Below are 20873 nucleotides of genomic sequence, written 5' to 3' on the forward strand. Positions count from 1 at the left end.
GAGACTTCTCTTTGTCCGAGCATACGGAGTGACACGGAGCAGACAGCGGGCTAATTTAACCTACACAGGGCTGCTAATCAACCACCCGCACTGCTGTCACGAAGACGTTTCCCTTTCCTGAGCCTTTGTCATGCACATGCGTGCATAGAAACCCGTTACGAGCCTGGTATAACAAGAAATCAGGATTCAAAATGGAGCAACCAGATTTCTCCCCATGACTTCAGTCAAGCACATCGGTTTAAACTGTACGTTTTAAGAGCTCCGGTGTAACGCTTTCCGGTTAATTCACGGAATGTCAACGGACACATTGTTTTTTTAGCCTGTTCCATTGAACATGGCTCTCCATCCAGACACAGACAACAACACTACTACCAACCAGCCACCGCGGAAATAAACCACCAATCAGCAGTCAGAGGGCTTCCAGCGATAAGGCCCGGAGGACCAATCAGCTGCCTGTCTGGATCTGCTGGGGAAACCAGCAGCCAATGAGGTGCCTGTCTGGGCTTCACGGAGTGGCTGCCTGGCCAATGAGCGGCCTGTCTGGCAGCACCGAGGGGGTGAGCGTCTGCTGAGGCCCAATCAGCGGCTCAGTGTTGCCTGCCGGTGCCGGGGACTGGTGGTGAGGAGCCGCTGCAGCGCGTCAGGACCGGACCGTGAACCCGGAGACGGTACACATTGAGGCGAGAAGGAGACACAGGTGAGTCCGAGGATGTGCGCGAGGCCTGGCTCCGGCGGGAGATGTTTTGAACCGGCAGCGGCGGGATTCATGTTGCGACAGGACAGCACGGCTGCTTGTTGTGTCGCTTTGTTAACGTTACCGTTAACGTTGCCGGTGAATATGCTGATAGACAATGGAGCCGCTTTGCGTTGCTGTTTATTGATGCAGGCTGACATGTTGGCGACCAGTAGCCGTCGCCTCGAACTGTTAATTTAAATCTAAAGGTCTAAAGTCTCCGCACAGACATTATTGGATCAATCCTACCGGCTCTTTGTATTTGGATGATAACCGAACTGTTAACGGGGATATTGTGATTACGTTGGGATGGAAACGTTGTGCGGAATGCCTCCAATCCGTTTCATTGTTTGATCCAGAGTCTCTAGGGGTTAACTCAGACTGGAGAAAGAGCCAGGGTCCTCCAAATACTTGTTAACGCTCATTTAAAGAGCACCGGGATCAGTTGAGACGTTAGAACGGTGTTATTGACGCTAAACTGGACCAAGTGACGGATTGAAACGCGCTAGAAGGAGGCCGAGGTCGCTGATGGCTTTCAGCAATTAGGTAGAAAAATCCGAAATGCATCAGCCATTTACGTAGAGACTCAACTGGCTCCATATGCACCTAAATGGCTGCCTGGCGCCTGACAGCATAAGCAGCATTTTACTGTAAGGGCACGGCATTATTGAGGCCGCCTGACTGTTTCCACAGCGGCGGATTAACGGAGGTAGATGTCTAGATGACGTTAGAGAACAAACGGGAATCAATATTTAATGTGTGCTGCCTATTATTCTGCAGTATACGGGACCTCATTTCGTGTCTGTTGACCAGAATTGGTCTGTTGCTGCTCTATGCAGATAGATGCACATATGACTTAAGATTGTATTGTTTAGTCCCTAACTGAGTCCAAACAGCCAAGACACCCACGTTTGAGATGGAGAGAAGGTGTTTGGTCAACAGATGTTCAAACAGGTTACAAGACATTTGCAGGCATGGCTCATGTTGACATGTAGTGTAGTTTTGTCATGTACACCAGCTTTGGATAAAGAACTTTTAGCACCAGTAAAACTGTGAAAATAGAAAGGTTGAAAGACAGCAGGAAAGTCGTTGTCATTGCTTTGTCACTTCTTGTCATGAAACCTGCCCCCTTGTCACTTTCCACAGCAGTGCATCACTTTCTACCAGCTGTTTGTTTGTAGTCATGTCTATTTTGTAGACAAGGCTGCACATTTGTATAGCACCTTTCCACGACAAGACAATTCAGGGCTTTACATAATACACTTTGAACTGAGGACATTGTGCTCCCTTCACAAATCTTCATCTGAGTGTGGAGGTAAAGTAGCCCCACAGCCTCTGGTTCTGAGATAAAAGTTGGCAGACCTTGATATACTCAGCCCTCCACTCACATAGTGATAGTGGGTCTGTATGAATGAAAGGTCCCTGCTGTTGAAGAGTGTGAATGAACTGTAGTATTCTCAATGATGGAGTCCTTCCTCTTCCTATTTCCAGCTCAGAGTCCCATGGCAGCCCCAGTAGCATACAGATGAAGACTGCCATACTGTTATGACAGATTTTTTACAGGACCTCAAGAGCATTGTAGTGTAGTTTTTTATGAATATGCAATCAGTGCAATTAGGCTTTAGTGTTTTTAATCATTGTTCTGCTGGTCCTTATTGAAAAAAAGGCAGATTGGGATTAGTTTATAACACAAGAGGACATTGGAATAGCTTGTGAAGAGATTTTGTGCTAGTTGTGCTTTTAAAAAAAAAAAGATCTTCATTGTTTTGGAGTTACTATATAACTGATGTTGATAACTAAGATACTGATTAATCAGCTGATGTTCTCTTTAGAAATAAAACGTATAAGCATTTTTATTAAAGAATTGTGCTTAAAGACATGTGCTCATGGGGACATTTGACCAATGGCTCTGGACAAACAATGTCTGATGTTGGACACAAACAGCTGGTCTCAGGCTCACCTTCCAAACAGATGGAAAAACCTGTTTTACACACAGAGAAAAGTGTCAGAATGTGTAGAATGATTGGTGGTGTACACTGTTCCACAGCTGTCCACGTACCCAGTACACCTGGTAATCCGTCTCGTGGACCCAGCCACACATACAGTACAATTATTACTATAAAAAAATAACCTCTTGTCTCAATCATACAACAGAGTAAAAACAACTTCTTGAACTGTCCTAATCCTGGAAAAATGACTCCCATCTAATCCCATTCCTGTGTTGTTTGACTATCATAATGGTCAAAATAAAGAAAATATTGTTAATTGATATTAGAATCGCAAAATAATATATGTAAGATCATAAAGAAAAAGACAGATTGCTATTGTTAGGGGTGTAACAGCACACAGAAGTCACAGTGACCAGGCTATAACACTGAAAATAAAGCAGTGACATGTAAACATCTGGGTGATGTTGTGGAATGTGCGTTAGAATGCTGGATTTGTATCCATTCACATCCCATACAACAACATTTTTTTAAGTCTGGGACTTTCATGCCTCAGACAGGCCCACTTTAGTTCACAAATAGGGTTTCACAACATATATCAGGCTAGTAAATTATTGATTGACAATGGGAATTTGCTTTATGTATTATTGCTACCATGAAATTATAGCCCATTTATTACTTGCCAATAATACAATTTAATGATAATATGTCAAATTGCATTTTTTTGACTTAACAAATGCAGCATCTACACACTCTAGCAGTTGGTTTGCCATCCAAACTGGGTGCATGTTGACACACCAGATTTGACAGATGATGTCAAAGCATTTCATTTGCATTCTTTGGAAATATGCTCTATAAAAGACATACTGTTGATATTCTTTACTAGAAAAAAGAAATGAGCATTTGAAGTTTCAGAATAGGAATGGCCATTTGGAAGAAACTTGCCAACTCGCACATCTATAACGTTAACAGTCAATTAATCGAGTGATCGCTATGCTTTTATCCATATTCCAGTATGGATAAAAACATGCATACATGGGCAAAATAAAAGATGTTTATACAGTACTATAAAAAATTAAACCTAGTGATTCATACTAGCAAGGTTTGATACAGTAAGCTAGTTTTGCTCAAATTCATACTCTTGTATTTCTATGTGTTTTATAATTGTTATTGCAACTTTCAGTTTGCAAACTATGCAAACTATAGATTTATCAACTTAATTCTCAGCTCATTGGCTTATTCATGTACAGCCGCAGAACGATCAGCCATGTTTCAGTTCAGTGAGAACTGATACACAGTCATAGATCAAATTAAACAGATCGATAAAATTCCATGTGATCGACCAAATTCTTAACGACCAATAATCAATCATCGATTAATTATTCCCATCCCTATTCACAATCCATTAGGACTGGTCACACATGCACCAAATTAACATTGGCGAATACTCTCCTTCCATTCACTGACATTCTATACAAGTGAAGAAGCAAATAAAACATTAGCTTCTGGTGGCAAAGCCAATGCACATCTTTACATCACATGGGGTTAGGGCTAACCCTATACCATATAAGTATAATGCATTGATCTCGTGCACTTTGAGAGCTAAATGAAAGCAAACCCTTCACATAACATTTTTCACAGTAGGGAGATACCGTATTATAAAGTCTTTGTTACCCTACTGTGTCATTTTTAATTGCTGTCAACATGCTCTCCACTTGGTCATGGAATAGCCAGCCACTGTTTTTCCATAAAAGCCTCAATTTGGTGCCTCCCACACATTCTAATGCCACTGTTCCATCATATACACTGATCTTAATGATTGCATATTTTAAGAATTATTTTAAAGGAGAATAAGGGTTCTTGTATATTTTGTTTAAGGCATCTTATTTTGACAGTCTTCTTGTTAATTATGTTGTCAAGTCTGTGCTATTATTTTGAAAGCTAAGAAGAGTAGGAACAAGTCTCCAATAACACCATAAAAAGTAGCTAGATTTGTCACTATTCGCTTTTTTCGAAAAATAGTTGCTAGAGGTGTCTGAATAGTCACTAAATATATCGACAAAGTCACACTGTTTGCCGCGTCGGTCCAAAACAGCCGCTTTCCAAAAAGTACTCAGAAAGTAATCAGTCGAAACACGCCTATAGTTAGCTAAAGTTAGCACGCGACTACCGAACAGAGTATGCAGCACTGTGTTTGGGCCTCTGACCAGCCTTTACAGGTTGATAGTATTTAGTTTGGTGCACGCACACATATACGGAGCAATTTGTGCGCGCATATCTCAGAGAAGGACAAAGAGGTAGGGGTTGGGGTTTTGACTGACTGACAGGTGACAGGCACTCTGCTGAGCAACGGCAACACAAGGCCAAATAACTTTATATTATGAATTGTGTAAAAATACTTTCAGTAGCTTAAAATGTGACGTTACTGCAGCACATGAGACTCTGGCGGGACTGATTAGAGTCTGGCGTGCCGCCAGAGTCTAGGTAATTAATGGAAAACCCTGCGTACATTAACAACTATTTTGACTATAACTTACAGCAGAGCAGCCGGCATTTATCATTTTTTCTCTCCCATCAACAATTAATGACACAATAAGCCTGGATCTCCATAACAGATCAATGTTTTTTTTTTAAAGTGATGCCTTCTCCCGCCGGCAAACCATATGAAAACAAGCAATATTTTAATGATGTAAAATGGCTCAGGTCCGCATACAGCATGAAAAACACACATGATGACGTAACCTTCTTATTATCGACAATTAAATTTGTGTCCAACTAATTTTGTCATTTGTCAGGCCAGTGATTTGCAACCGGGGGTACTTTTATCCCAGGAGGTTCCCAGGGGGTTCTTGCAAAGATTACTTGGCTCAAAGCACTGGATTAATAGTTGAAACATTTTGCCTCACTCCCAAATAGTAGTAGTCCTAACTAGAACTAGGATTGCTAAGAAACCAACCTAGAAATTGTATGAAAAAACAACATAGCAGGTACACACATTACAGTAACCACATGTCTTGTAGAGTGATGCTGTGGCAGTAGAGACAAACCCAGGCCAGGGATACAGATTATCTGATAGCAGATTTAGGTAGTGTAAAAAATGGCCATGACATGTATTGCAACATAGTTAATTTCAAGTTGACCGCTTACATTTTTTGACCATTGAACTAGATGTTGTTTAAGTGGCTGTAGCCCATTAAAAAAATCTAAGTGTTCCAAAAGTAGAACCTACATCTTTCCAAGCTGAAAATATTCAGTTCATAGAGCCAATTTCTTACTGGTTTGTTTGGTGTATGATTTCTTAAAGGTAAATTTTGGCAAATAATGCAAAGCACTGGATGAAATATGTCTTTACAATTGCTATGTGCATAACACATGTATTAAAAAAAGATGGCATAGATATTTTTTTAAACAGTCAGTTGTGTGGAACATTCATTCATTCATCTTGAGGAGATAACAGGATAGAACATGTTTCTTTTATCAACTCCTTATCTTTTCATCCTTCAGGCTGTGTAGTACCTTTGGAGCTCGTCCTCTAGTCCTAACACTTTACTTAGGAACATTTACATTCTAAGATGCAATGAAGACCAAACTCTGATCAGCTTAACACATTTTGGCTCCTCTGGTCATGTAATAACATTTATAAGAATGCTGTCCTTCCTTCATACAGCACCATGAGTCCTTTTATCATTGCATTTACTTGCTGGTCACTGGACAACAGTTAAAATCAGTGAGAGTTCCTCTAGAATCTTTATAACTTTGCCTGAGGCTGATAAGAACCCAAGGAAAGTGACATGTTGAGGGGCCTCATTTATAAATGTTGCCTACGCACAAAGAAAGAGGAAGACCACTTTATAGGGTCGCGAGCCAGCAAGAAGCAGACAACCACTCACACCATATTCACACCTTTGAGCAATTTAAACCCCTTTTGGACCAAAGCAGTTTCAGGGCCAGTTCAGAGGCGCTGCTAGTGCTGGTTCACAGTTTGTTCAACTTGTGAACCAGCTCTGAACCTGTTTGCTTTTCCACAGACTCTAGAGCCACGTGCTTATGTCACTGTTAACGTCTGTATAGGTCTCCGCCCTCTTGACAAGTATAATGACAATGGCAGACTACACATCTCTGCTGTTCATCTTGATCACTATGGATGCTGAATATATTCTTATTAACACTGAACGTAAGATCATAATGTTGGATGTTGTTATAAGCTAGTAATCGCCCGCTAACGTTAGCACGCTAGCTCGCCCATATCAATGACATTGCAGTTAACCCATTGACGCCTAAAACTTCCTGTAAAACCTCTGGGCAATTTTAAAAAAGGCCCCTAAAACCTGAAGTTTTTCTGGAAATTCAACAGAAGTGTCAACGCTTCTACTAAATAATAGATTTTTCAGCCTCTGTAGCAGATAGAAATGAAATTCAAAAAGTATTTGAGAGCTTATACAAATACTACAAAACGACGTATCCGCTTTCCAGGCTTCAATGGGTTAAATAAATCAAATGAATGAATGATACATGTTTTAGTTGGTTTCTCTCAATGGCACTGAGTTGGTCTTGTTGGTCAGATAACCCGACCCCAGCCGCTGACGTAAGCGGTTCAAGACCAAAGTCTTTGACAAAGTCAGCAATGTGTTGATTGGACCTCTCTATTTGGTTCATTTATGTGAAAATAATTTATAAAGGTAATTTATCTGAGTGTTCTGATTTATAAGTGCAGTTTGTTATTGCTGGCCACGTTCTCTAAATAAGGATGCTTCTGCTTCTTCTCTCTTGTTCTCTTGTTCTCTTCTGCTGAGCAAGTAAGCTCAGTCAGGACTCTCCAGGGACAGAACCACTGAAACCGTATCTTAAACGCAGAACCTCCGTTTATGCGTGGGTCTCATTCTTAGCATTAAGGTGTAAGCTAAAATTGCTAAATGCTGTACAGCTAACAGTGTAGCAACGTCTACTTCTTTGTCCCCTCAGAGGACAGCCTGGACCCTACAGTAACTCACTGCCGCCTCTTGAGGCAAAAGTGGTTTTACAAGACAGTACAGCCTGGGGCTAGCTGGTTAGCATGCTTAGTTCAATACATATCTCTGTAACAAAATACACAGCTGTTTTTGACACAACACTGTCACTTCTTCATACTCTAACAACAACAATGGCAGACCACATCATTGCTTTACAAATGTACACAAATGTACAACACATTTGTTCTGCTCGTCTTGATTGCTAAGGACAGAAATTATTTTATTATTTATGCTGAACATACCGGTAAGTGTGTGTGTACGTGTGCGTGTGTGTGTGTGCTCCCTGTAGTTAAGTGAAAGGGGAAATGTTTGGGACTAATCCAGCCGGTGAATAAGCACTGTGCAGGCCATTGCTGTGCTGCATTTAGCCAGGTGCTGCACAAGGTCATCTCAGTCAACTTGTCTGAATGCAGTCGCCCTAATGCTCACTGTACACAGCTAGGATCGGTACATTCCTGCAGTAGTACCTGATGGAATGTTTCAATGATGAAACATGGATGATCCCTGAAGATTTACTGCTGTAACACTAAGATGGGATGCTGTAGAAACACCTGTTATACAGACAGTATGCAGTGGATGTTTCAGAATCATCAGCCATATAAAAAATATATACACTGTGTTTGAAAGGCATTTATTTTATTTTACCTCCACCAACATTTAGCATGTGCTGTTTAATACACATGTTCAGGTAATTCATGGTGGCTTTTAGATCGGTTACAGAGAAGAACTAGGCCCCTTTGAAACGATGGAGGTGTTATTGAAAAGGAAAATGCACTTGTGCACAGAAACACCAGTGAGTTGATTAATGCTGTGAATTGGATGATTTAATGAAGTGCACTCAACTTTCAACAGAAGCTAAAGCTGGAGATAGTAGCAGTTGTTCGTTGGTACTGAGGTGCCTTCAGATACTGAATTCATACCTTCACATTCATTTTGTTAGCAGTAATGGCCTAAAATGTTCAAACTGATTTGATATTAAGCCAAACAGCAGATCATGATAACGGCCCAGCCAATTTAGGGCCCAACTTAACAGTTATTTACTAATGATTTTCTTGATAAATCATTTAAACTGTTAAATGTTACAAAGTAGAGAACTGTGGCCTATCACAATCTTTCAAAGCTAAAAACGGTGTCTTCAAATGAGGGCATCCAGTGTATAATGATAACCAGAGACCAGCAGCAAATCCTCTCACTGAATAAACTGCAACCAGAGTCCATTTGAAAGCTAATCTAAATGTTGAGTGTAAAAGTTTTCTCTTGATCTTGGTAACTGACAAAGCAATCTCAGCACAAGGTCGATTATGTACTGAAGTTTCTAATCATAAATCCCTATTTTCTATTTTAGAAAAAGCATGATCTAATCTGGCTTTCCATTTGACTCAAACCAGGCTGCTCTGATTTGCGTTATAAGTTTTAGCACACTGAGATGTGCCGATTTGGCCTTACTCTGGAGGTTCGATCCCCATCCACGGCATTCTACATGTCCATCCTTTAACAAGATGCTGAACCTCTAAATGCTGTGCCATGGGTGTGTGAGTGACTGGTTATTTACTGATGAGCAGTTGGCAGCTTGTAGGGTATCCTCGGCCATCAGTGAAAGCAAGCGATTATTTTTTAATCAATCGATTATTTTTGCGATCACTCATCAATTATTTGAACAAATTTACCATTAATGAAAATGTTAAATCATGCCATTTATATTTCAATATTATGTTTAATAATCTTCTCTTAAAACAGACAAATATTAAAAATAAAGTATGCACGGCAGGGCATTAATCCCCAACTGTCTTAACTGGTAATCTATGTTTTACACTCCAATATAAAGTCTCTTCAAAACAAAGTTGAGCTTTACAACAGCAAAATAGTACCATAATGTACAATTCATGTCATTTTTATTACCAGTAACAACAGAACAAAACGTCTTGCAGTAGAAATTGTGCAATATTGCGCAATGTGAATAACTAACATATACTTAAACTTATCTTAACAAAATTATTGTAACAATTACATTCTTTCCGCTTTCAAAAATATTATGTCATGAATAATTGTCTAAACTGGTTTCACAGTTCTGTAAAAATCTCAGAAAAATAATATCGCAATGTATAAAACGTTTGGGTGGAGACAAAAAGTAAACAGGAAGTACAGTGGCGCGCCGCTGTCTTGCAAAACGAGCCTGCGATGCTTCCGCTTCAAGTGCTCGTGCGTTGCCGTTATCCTGCTGTGATATGCCATTTCCAATTTGCAGAGCATGCAGAGCACCATGCTGTTCTGTGTCTGTACAAAATACTCCACACTTTGGATGATCTTTGGCGAGGTTTTTTTTGCCTCAGCTTGCTCTCCGGTGGCCGACTAATTTTCTCCGTACTTCCTACCTTTGTTTGTGACGCATCGATGTACGTTACTCTGATGACATCAATGAGTCGCCCCACCCCTAGGGGGTGAATGATGATCTGTAGTCTAAAACCAGTATACAAGTGCAGTCCATTTACTACTTACGTCCTCCTTCTCCCCCTCAGTCGCTTCTCTCTCTAAGTGTCTCTCCTGCGTTCAAGTATCTGCTTTATTTTACAATTAAACATTTGCTTTCAGCTGCATTGGAGTCATGTTAAGGTTCTATGGATGAAAACCAAACATCTTCCAATTTTGTTTCTTCATAATAAAATGTTTTACATAACAAAAAAACGGGTGACCTTGAATCTATAGGCACTTAACTTAATATGTCTATCATCATTTTCTCCAACTTAACAGATCTTAATTGGATGATAAACTGATCTTTGTTAGTCCTTTAACCCATTGAGGCCTAAAATGCCTGTAAAACCTCTGGGCGATTTTAAATTAAGCCCCTAAAACCTGAAGTTTTTCTGGAAATTCAAGAGAAGTGTCAACGCTTCTACTAAATAATAGATTTTTCAGCCTCTGTAGCAGATAGAAATGAAATTATTATTATTAAAGTATTTGAGAGCTTATACAAATAATACAAAACGACGTATCTGCTTTCCAGGCTTCAATGGGTTAATACTGCAAAGAGGAAGAGTACAAACAGAAACAGACAGTGAAATGTTAGATTAAGAAAACAGGTTGTTACTGCACCTTTTGTAAAAACAACATATTTTACCTGCCATGCTCTGTATTGAAAAATCATGACGCAGATGGCTACGAATTTAACATTGACGTATGTGTGACCGCAGCCTCAAAATGCTGGTTTGTAGTCCAAGTGGGGTCAACTACACACACGCACACACACAAACACACACATCTTTGTTATTGGTAGATCCTGCAAAATCGCAGGTCAAAGTTCACCACGATTTTCTTCCTGTGATGTGATTCGCCAATGTTAAATTTGCAGATGTGTGACCACAGCCTGATATCTGTATGTGTTACCCTCTGCACTGCCCACATTTACCCTCAACAGACGATGGTCACTCACCTGTATGCATGACTGCAGCCGAAAACATGGTTGGCTCGAGATAAGCGCATCATCAGTTAAAGACGCACCTTGAAGCGGACAGCCCAGTTATAATGGAGACACAGATCCTACCGTGCTGGGTTAACTGCAGAGTCAAATCCTGTTGATCTGAGCCAGCACATATGGAAAAGGGGCTTAGGGGTGGGAGATATGACCAGAATCTTCTTTTACCCTATATATAATTTAACATTACAGTAACTGTGTAGATCATGTTAGAGTAAATGAAATTAAGAAAAGGCTTAAAATAACCATCCTGTACTTTATAAAGTACTCCAAATTAGATTTTCCTTTTTTATTTGGAACACATGGGACAAACAAAAGCAGCTGCCTCACATAAGACAGCCATAAAGTTCAAACAGATATATTGGCTGACAGATATTATTGGCCCAATACAGACCATTAAAGATATGTCAGCATTGGTTATATGCCGTCCCGTATGTGCCGTTAAGAAAACTTTTTTTATACAATATAATGCAGAAAATGTTGCTATGGGGATTTCAAAATGTCTTTGTTCTTTTTAAAAATAGTCAGCAACTGACAAACACTGAACAGTAATTATGTTTATTTTATTCCTATTTATTCTTTGTTTTCTCATCATTTAAAGAACTGGCTGATACTGTAATACATTGTTTGTATAATTTATAGTAATGTTTAATATTAAATTCTATTCTCTGGGTACCTTTGCAGATAAAAAGGGTCTATTTATATTCCAGCTCAAAAAATGACTGTCAGCCACCATATCGTTTATCGATGAATTTCCCCCTAGAAAAAAAATCAGTATCAGTATGGTCTTGAAAATCACTAATTGATATCAAGGTCTTGTGAGATCTGTGGACACGGTATATGACCATATCACCCAAATAAATGATTATCACTTCAGTGTTTCCACTACCATTATATTATCGCCCCGTACGGTTATAACCCTAACCCAAGAACCCAAAATGTGACTAAAGATCTGAATTATGTCCTTTCACTAAATACATACGGGTTTCAAAATAAGGGCACAGTTTACAGAATCCACCGCAGACTTTACAAGAAGACTTAAATAAAACATACAAGAGCCCTTATTCTCCTTTACAATAGTAATAGTAACTCATTAAAATATGCAATGATTAAGATCAGTGTGTGATGGAATAGTGGCATTAAAATCTGCAGGAGGCCACCAAATTGAGGCTTTCTATGGAATAAATTCTCCGCGGGGCATGTCCCGGGACCCCCTTAACCAGCTGTTTTTTCACACTTGCTGGCTACTCCATGCCTGAGTGGAGCATGCCCAGTTAACAGTAACACAGAAACACAGTAGGATTACCGAAAATTCTATGTCACGGTATCTTCCGACTGTGAAAAATGTTGTGTGAGGTGTCTGCTCATTGTCAGCCGACAAGAACGAGCACGACGACCAGTTTACTGGTTCACAATGTCTCATTTATGTCACCACACAAACCAGGAATAGTAAGAATATGTACTATAAAGTACCAAATTTACTGCTCACCATTAGGTCAGTGTCAGCACAGTCCTCTGGTGTGCTGACCTCAGACCAGCGATGACAGCTGTAGCTGGCTGTGCTGCGGTCTAATATTAGCTGCCACACTCCGACATCGAGGAATCTCCCTCCTGTAGCATCATGAACTTGAAGTCGTAAAGGACCGCAGCTGCAGCAGGACCACCATCTTCTTAACAGAATGTGCATATATGCATAAAATAATAATACTATTTTTTTTAAAGTAGCATTTCTAATGTATCCAAATGTAACAAGTAAAGAAAAGCTGCATTTGACAATTCACTGAAAAAGTTCCTCAAGTACATGTAATGGATTTAATGTAACTTTTTTGATTTTTCACTATGATGTGATGTATACCTGAATAGTATGTGTAAACAAACCATCATCGTTACCCAGAATGCATTGTGATGTGACAGTGAATGAGTGTAGCTAATGTCACTCTGCTGAGGAGTGTTGTGTACTGATACAGCTCCTGACTGTGTGCTGCCTCTGTGTGCCTGCTCTGACTCAGTGTCTCATGTTCCCGCTGCTTTTTTCTTTCTTCTTTTCCTCTCATTTGGCTGCTCAAACAGTGTGTGCCCCACCCTGTGGTCTGAAGTTCTGCACTCAGTCTTTTCTTGTCAAAGTGCCAACTCTTAAAGGAAGATATTTTCCTCTTTCTGCTCTGAAAACACCGGGGCTGCTCCTCCTCCTCACCTCCCACCCTGACAGACTCTCTCTTTCTCTCTCTCTCTCGCTCTGTCTCTCTCTTTCTCTCTCTGTGTGTGACGTCTTGACCACTAACGGCCACATATTAAGAGATAATTCCATACCCTGAGGTTACAAACCGGCTCAGACTGGCTCAATGCGTTTTGACTGTGCTCTGTTCCCTGGGCAAAAATGAATAAATAAAACCCAAACGTTACGTCTGTGCCTTTTTAAAGGAACAGAACACTAATTTGCAGCAACAAGAAGAAACACACACCTCTGTTGTCTTACAGTAAAGAAGAATAAGTGACATTTTACTGTAAGTAGTTACTGTGATAGTTTTTTTCTTGCCTTTAATTTCTTCTCTCTCACATCAATACAAAGGATCACAGTAGTCCATCAAACTGCTTTATGATCAACACATTTATGAAATAACTCACTGTGATCAGGTTTTACAAGTTACACATCATATATTTGCATGATCACAATCTCTTTTTCAATTAAGCAACGAAGTCTTTATGTTAGCAGAGAGTCAAACTTTATCTTTATCAAGAGAATATGTACACCGTTCATTTTCAGTTAATTTCAAACAGTAATACAGAGTGCAGCTTCGTTATGTAAGAGCATATTTACCAGACAGCTCACAGAATGAATGAGCGGACCAAACTTGCCAATCGTGGTTATCTTTATAGGCAGAGGAATCGATTGCTGGCTGGACTTTCCCTCAAGATCTCCAACCTAAACAACAGAAAAGGTCATCTGTTAATACCAGCCAAAACCACCCATATGATGGTTTCACTAGTACAGTGCTTCTAAACATAATGAACATGTCATACACACATGGTTGGCAAGACTGCAGTTTGGTTGAATTTAGGCTACAAAACCACTTTTCTAGGTTTATGGCAAAATTAAGTTCCTGGTTAGGCTTTGTTAAAGACAGTGTAAAAAGTAAATGAATGCATCTTAATGCTGTAAGTGAAGTAGTTGGGAGGACAAAGTGTCCATAAAAATGTAGTGCGCGGAAGTTAAGTCATATTTGAATCACATCTTTATTGTTTTCACACAGGACACAGACACCATTCTCCTGGGTGAATGTTCTGGGTTTTTTCAACCCATCCACCTTCCCACCAACCCAGAGTGCAACTTCCGCTTTTTACACTTGGCCTTGCCGTCATTCATAATTATTACGGCCACTAGAGGGCTAAGGAGGGCGGTCTCAAACGTAAATATGGGTCATATTTTGCTGCTTGAACAAACGATCTATGAGGTTGTTTTTGCGGGGAGGACAGTCTCGGACTTCATCATTTTCAAGAGCTTGCGAAGTCATTATTCATTATTCTGTTAAAGTGTCGCTCATTCAGTATGAAAATGTTCCTGGAAATCGTGCTTATGATGTGAGAATGGTTTATGGTTCAGCCCTGACATTGTCATTGTGCTGCTGTTTCACTACCCTCAATTATACAATAAATGGGCAGGACTAAATATAATCCTGGGACTTCTGGACTGTAGCAGGGTTGCCCCTGAATCATTGGTGATTCAAATGTCACAGATCATTTGTTGTTCATTTGTCATTCTGACAGTCTGTGAGATATTGGAGCCATGTGGTTTGGTGGAAGGGATTGATCAGGGATGGTTCGGATTTAGCAAGTATTCTATTGGGGCTGCTGTGGCTCAGTTGGTAGACCGGTCGCCTACTAATCAGAAGGTTGGTGGTTCGATCCCAGACAATGGCCTACATGTCAAAGTATCTTTGAGCAAGATACTGAACCCTAAATGACCTGATGCTGCGTTCATCCAGCCTCGGCCCCCAGTATGAATGTGTGTGTAAATGGGTGAATGAGTGTAGTGTGTAGTGTAAAGCGATTTGGATAAAAGCGATATATAAGTGCAGTCCATTTACCATATTATTTCTACCATAGTTTGTTTGGATGCTTTTGGTGACCCAGTGGCCTTTCCTTTGGCACCATCCTCCTGACTGTCCAGCTTTGCTGAGAAATGTGTTGTAAATATTCAGTTTCCTGCAGACAAAGCCAGTGGGTTATAAGGAACACTTGTTGCAACCACTGTTTCCACTTCTACACATGATATTGCATCACCCCAGTGGCAGGTTGCGATTCAGTTTTAATGCCTTTCTCTTGAGAATGTCTGTCCATTTACATCACTGTATGACCTTTCCTAGAGTTCTAAATGATCAACAATTAATGAACAGATTTACTGAGGTTTACTGAGCACATTCACATTTGTTGTGACTGTTTCAAATGTATCATTTTTATCTTGTAAAGTGGATGATTCATTGAGTTATGTATCAAACCATGCAAAAGGCAAAATTAAAAACAACAACACTTGTATTGTATTACAGCTGGGCATCACCTGTTAGAGTTTATATATTGGGAGTTGCATGTATTAGGGTTAGGGTATATAGCTGTGCTATGCCCTCCAGTTGGCACCCCTATAAAGGTTGGGATTTAGCATTTCACTTAATCTGAATTCTGTATGAAACATGCATATCAAGCTCAGTCATTAATTATCCCTCATCATATCTATTTAGGTTGACTCTGGATGTGTAATCTCATTCTGTTGGCTGAGAGGCAGAAACCATCCTTAATGGAAGCCTAATTAATGTTAACAGGCTGTAGCTACAACCTGAAAATCAGATGAGCAGCAGAAGATGTGACATGTTGATTAAATATGTATAATCAACTTTAATATAACACATGTAGCCCACTGACTACTCCTACTCCTTGTTTTTCATAAGCGACTTGATCCAAATACTGGATTCATTATACGTGTTGGTCAGCAAGGGCTAACGATGAGAAGCTGCTACAAGAATGTTTCGTACACTTCTCTTTTCTCGCGTGAGAGCCAGTCCATGCATTTCGCCGACGTCAGTGTCCGAACTCAGACTCACGAAGCACTGTGGCCTTCTTTTTGTTTGCACCACAGAGCCTGCTGTCACCAAAGAGAGCATGAGGTAGACAAAACAAAGTTATGGCTACCTAGTTAGCTCATGAGAACCAACACTTCTGCTGCGTGGACGTGTGTTGGTATGAGATGGATCCTCCACACTGTTTCCTTCTCTCACTTCTTTTGCCATGCTCTTTGTCTCCAACTGCTCACTCACCCCTCCTCCTCCCCTTTGCCCCCTACCACTGCCCCCCTCCCCTCACATCAGTACCCTCACACGCACACGCACACCCCCACCCCTCAGGCGACAGCAGAACAAGAATTGATTAGTGGCATGGCTTAAAAATAGACGACTGGTTGTCATGGCAACGCCCACAATGAGCTGTTGTCTAGTTTAATAAAGAGCAGCGTTGTGTCTGAGTGCTAGGTGGAAGGTGTGTGTGTTGCCTTGCACGCTGTGGTAAGGTAAGGTGTGTGTGTAATTATCCCACCGGTCCAGCTGGATGTGGCTTCTGTACAGTCAACGCAACTAAACAGCACCATCTGAATCTGCATCCCACAAGCATCGGCTCCTGAGCTGCTCCACACAACCAATTACAACTCTGTTGCTATGAGCTCCATTGTGATTGGCCTCATTAGTGTCAAAAACTGTCCATATGCAAATTTTGGTCATATTCCCAGCAGCCCTGTCATCAACATCCTTTACAGGCGTGTGTGTGCGAGTGTGTGCGTGTGCATCTGCGTGTGTGCGTGAGAGTGTGTGAGCTGGACCAGTGAGCTGAGCCACTGCCTCCTGTTGGCACAGGGAGGGGTTTGTTGTTCCAGGACATCTCTCCATCTTTTTTAGCACTGGCTAAAGAAGCCAGATGGTAGCTGGTTTCCTGATTGATTAGCAGCCAGGAGTTTACACACACACACACAGCAGTTTGTGGCCACTCAGGACTTTATTTCTGCTTCCCAAAGTTGAAGCTATATCACTGAAACACAATATAGGTGAAAGTGTCAGTCACCCCTTTTCGACCAACACAACACATCAGTTCTTTTGCTGGGATGGTGCTGGTTCACAGTTGGTTCAACTTGCAACCTGCTAAGAACCTGTTCGCTTTTCCACTGGCTCGAGAGGCACGTCATTACGTCACTGAATATTTCTTAGGGCTTTGACTTTTGCCCAAAAATCATATTTGAAAATTGTTTGTTTATTAATATTCAAATATTTATTAATATTTTGACCAATAAATGCCTTCAGTAAGACCTATATTGGTATCAAAATTAAGTTGCATATGTTCTGCCCACCAGAGGGTAGAGTATGTCATATCAATAGGCAGGCAATGATGTTTTAAGAGACCAACTAAAAGGTGTATCATTGATTTATATGATTTGTTTAACTGCAATGTGATTGATATGGGCTAGCGGGCTAACGCTAACGGGCTAGTGCAAGCGTGCTATCGGGCCTGCTCTAGCCCGCTAGAAGCCTGTTAGCTTACAACAAATTAGGCATCGGCCCTGGAAATGCCTTGGTTGAAAAGGGGTAAATGTGCTCCAGCTGTGATGTTGTCAGTCTGCTCTGGGTTTTTTCTAATCTTCTAGGCTTACATGATGAGCTGCATGAATATCTACAAATAATACATGATACTAAGGCCAATGGCTTTGCTTCAGTGGAGTGCATTATTTCTAATCACAAATAGTGTTATTAAGATTTCTTTAAAGGTTCAGACTGGTTTGGCAGCAGTTTTGATGGGTGCTTTTTTACTTTATTGTATTTTATATGTGCTTTATTCAAAAAATGCCTTGACATTCAATTTGTAATGCCCTGTGGTTAGCTGTCACTCGGAAGATAGTTTTCTGTCCAAGCTAGCAGCTCTTGGATATTTTAAAACTACAGCAAGATTTGCAGCAGAACTTGAACTGAACACTGTGATCCACACTTGGTCGCGGCCCTTTTCGTGTAGGAGACATGTGTGACATGGGTCCACTCATCCTGGTTTGACCTCTTCATGTGAGACAGCTGCCACAGGTTATTTATGATTGTCAGCATTAGCGGAGTCTGCAGTCTACTTCATACTCTTTACTGATAAACCAGATGTCAAATTATATCCAGGGATAAACCCAATTTTCGAAATCCATCGACTATCGCCTGCACAAAAACCATATATGTTTTTTTCCACACAAACTGGTATCTATGAAGTGCTATCTGATGCAGACTTCGGACCAGCGCACAAACAGTTTTAACTGAGATATCTGCTGGTGAGATGATGATGATGATGGTGAGGAGGAGGAGATTGAATGTAAGATGAGAGAGGGCTTACATTGTTTGACTTTACTGATCAGCACTGTAAATAAATCAATAATTATCATTTTATAATGATGGTGATTCATATAACAGCCATGAATCTCCATAGACCCCCATGATAAAATGTCCAACTTTACAGCAGAAATAAATATGTTGACAGGCTGGTATGAAAAAAACAGTTTTGGTTTCCGTAGCTTATTACTCACATGATGCTGATCAACTGCATGCAGATCAATTAGTCTTGAAACTTTGCCAGTATTAGCAGACATGAGGGAACGATTAAAACTTTCCCAATCCAGACAGAATTCTGAAGACCTCCCTCCATTTTTCTCTTATAGATGGCAAGGTGGCCAAGGCAACTTGTTCTGTTTCCAGTTTGAAACCTCTACTTTTTCTATTATGTTTACTGGGGTATTACAGCCATGTGTAAAGCTTAGCCTATAGCACCAACTTCTGAAGAAATATATTCACTCTGAAGGGAGAAAATTCATCAAAAAACCGATATGGTGGCTGCACCCACAGAGCTACTTTCTCAAACATAGCTTTATTAAATAATATTTAACATTGTTACACATTATTATACATTATGCAAACAGTGTATTACATTGTCAGCCAATTCTATAAATGATAACTGAGAAAATAAATAATAAATATGAATAAAATAAATAGCTAGATAAACATCATTACTGTTCAATTGCTGACTATTTAAAAAAAAGTGTGTGTCAGGCTCTAATTCATTCCAAACCAGTTGTTGGAAACATGTCTTTAAAATGATTCACATTTCTTTTTTCACCTGGCCCCAGGTCTATTTATGCCGTAGCAACAAGTGCATGAATGTATAGAAATGTCTTGATTTAATGGAAGCACGGGTAAAATATTTTTTCTAATAATGCATTTCATTTGGTTCTGACTCTTCCTGAACACATGCACAACAAAACTTTTTTGTAAGGTCAGAAGGAAGAAAAGTGGGGCAGGGAGTCTATGAATTCACTATATTAGTTGTTCTCAAAAAAAAAAAAAAATCTGTTTCTGTTATCAGACAACTGACCAAGAATTTAATTTGATTTGCTGCTCACCAAGACAGCTCACCAAGCTGTTGTGTTACAAATAAAATCATGTCAGTCAGACAAAATAATCCAAAATCCAGGTTGATGACAGCAGCTGGACTGCCATTTAACATGAGCGATGACGGGAAACATTAGAAGCAACAAAATGTCTTGTTCATATTCAGTGCAGTTCAGAAACACCTGTCACATGAGTATCACTTTATAATATATGTGGCTGAAGAGCACTTTTCCAGTGGAGTGTGTGTGTGCGTGTGCGTGTGTGTGTGTGTGTGTGTGTGTGTGTGTGTGTGTGTGTGTGTGTATGTGTGTGTGGACTGAGCTTCCTGCTGTTCACCCTGTATGACCTCAGCACAGAGCCCAAGCACACACAGCCTAAAGCTCAGTGCCGCCACGATTAACATGACCTATATACCAGCAGTAACAACTGCTCATGGCGGCCCTCATGCTACTCTATATGATACCGAAGGAGGCGTCATGCATCTAGGGGATCTTGCTGGGATGTCCACGGCAGCCATTTTGTTCCCATCTTGCATTCAAACTTTAAGTCGCATCTTGTCCGTTGAATAGTTATCCCGTCTGATTGTGCCAGTGACAGCAGCATGTTTGATGGATAAAGGTAGAGCCTAAAAAATGTTTCTGTCTGGATATGATGAAAGCCTAATGGTGGGTGCTTTATCACCCGAGGGCCACTGGAAGAAAATCATTATTTTTTTAATACTCACCCCCCAGAGCATGTGGACCAAATGTTTTGAAATTCTGTCAACTGTGTTTAAAAGGTACACATTTGTGGTATTTGTGGTGCCACCTATGGATTGGGCTCAAAATGCATTTGTAGGCATATTCTTTCACATAGTGAAGATATCTATCAAGATTAATGATGATTGGGAAATGAGTTGTAGGCTGTTTCCTGCCAAGTCCTGTTTGTTTTTTGCTTTTTTCTGTAGCACATAGAGCTGTCAGTTGGACACAGTGTGTGTGAGAATGTGTGTGTGTTTGGGGTGGGGGTTGGCCTTTCAGAAAATGCTTTTTGGTTGTTGGTTGTGGCCAACTTTTTTTTTTGCATTTCCCCTTTATTTGATAGTAAGAGACAGACAGGAAAGCAGAGGGAGAGGGGATTACATGCAGCGACCCTGAGCCGCTATAAGGACTCAGCCTTAATAGAATGAGTTCTGCTCTTTGAGCTACCAACAAGCAGTTGCACATCTTTCTGTTTCGAGTTTAATTTTTCTGCTTTATCACAATTTGCAATTTGGGCCATGGCAAAAGATAG

At 40.4% G+C, this 20873-nt stretch overlaps 1 protein-coding gene across 2 annotated transcripts in view; it reads left to right on the top strand.

Annotated features, from left to right (window-relative positions):
- The first annotated feature begins 597 nt into the window (after positions 1–597).
- Positions 598–20873, top strand: part of gatad2b (GATA zinc finger domain containing 2B) — a 53434-nt gene continuing 33158 nt past the window's right edge. For both annotated transcript variants that reach the window (XM_059349515.1, XM_059349516.1), the window contains exon 1: positions 598–697. The gene's annotated coding sequence lies outside the window, so the exon portion shown is untranslated. The remainder of the gene's footprint in view (positions 698–20873) is intronic.

This window comes from Centropristis striata, chromosome 14, assembly GCF_030273125.1.
Source record: "Centropristis striata isolate RG_2023a ecotype Rhode Island chromosome 14, C.striata_1.0, whole genome shotgun sequence".
Classification (NCBI taxonomy): domain Eukaryota; kingdom Metazoa; phylum Chordata; class Actinopteri; order Perciformes; family Serranidae; genus Centropristis; species Centropristis striata.